The following is a 1,303-nucleotide window of genomic DNA, read 5'->3' as shown; positions in this document are numbered from 1 at the left end:
GCTTTGTGATGCTTTGCTTTGTCATACTTTTCTTTGTGATATCAGGGCATGGTTGCCACATTGTCGTGGTGACATCAGAAGGTTGCCTTGGTGCACGGAAGGCCTCAGTACCAGAGCAGTCCTAGGGGTTGCTCAGATCAGGAGCATCCTCCTGATTGTGGCATTAGTCAGCGTGTAGCTGCACACTGACAGGAGTCTTGGTTGGAGTAAACTTGAAGCACAGTGCTACAATGATTGAGCAACTTGCTGCTGCAGTTTGCACCATGTATGGCACTGTTTATTCCGCCTATTTCATTACCAGCCTGGCAAGTAAGTAGAGGTTTCAACTCTATTTAGGCTAGGGTGTAACCTAACCCGGCTTTTGCATGTCTTCTTGCTCTTTCTTAGTGACTGAGTTGATTTTGAAAGAGAAAGAGAATTAGGATGCCTCTGGTTTGGTAAAGCTCCTGTCAAGAGGTTCAGATAAAAAGGGGGTGTCTGTAGGCACAGGGGCAGCATTTGCAGGGGAACCTGCAGGGCTCCGTTCCCTCCACGGGAGAGTCTGTGGCAGCAGAGTCTGTCATTTCCTCAGGTTGCTGGGACAAGCAGGACAACTTCCAAAATGCAGACTGGGAGGCCTTCTCAGAAGGCCTTCTAAAGACTTTGTAGTTCTCCCCAGAACTCAGGGAAAGCTTCTTTTATTCTAAATTTTGTAATGAAAGGATTTGACTGTCCGTTTTGACCCTTGACTGAGTGCTAAAAGAGTGATTCCCTTTGCAGTGAAGTGCAACTGCCAAAGCAGTGAGTGTCTGCTCCTGAGCCTGGAGCTGCTGCTGTGCTCTTTCACAATAGAACTGCCACAGCTCAGGGGGATTTGGGGCAAGCTTCTCTGGATGACTGTTTTCAGCAATTTAATGGGAATTAGTGCATGCAACTTCTTTTTTGAAAAAAGTACCTCAAAGACAAGAGAACAATAGCTGCTTTATCTGTTGGACAGAACAGAAGCATTGAGTGTTGAAGAACAATTTGCATTTTCTTGATCATGTTTGTATTCATTTACTGACTAGACAGGCCAAAGTGTAGGCACAACCAAGATTATTGTCCTGATCTCTTGCTGGCTGTGTGAAAGAACTATGTCATGTGGAGGGATGTTGATAAAGAAAAATACTCTCTGTTTGGGTTGACTTCTCTTCTGTGGGATTCAGCAGCCCAGGCAGTTTTCTCACAGCCCTTGTTCATTTTCCCTTGCCCACTCCAGGTCACCTGAAGCGTGTATTCAGAGGTGCTGATCCTGAGGTGAGTGAGAAAGGAACATTTCATGTTC

The sequence above is a fragment of the Melospiza melodia genome, unplaced genomic scaffold, assembly GCF_035770615.1.
Source record: "Melospiza melodia melodia isolate bMelMel2 unplaced genomic scaffold, bMelMel2.pri scaffold_35, whole genome shotgun sequence".
Lineage (NCBI taxonomy): Eukaryota > Metazoa > Chordata > Aves > Passeriformes > Passerellidae > Melospiza > Melospiza melodia.
Note: the sequence above shows the minus strand (reverse complement) of the source record.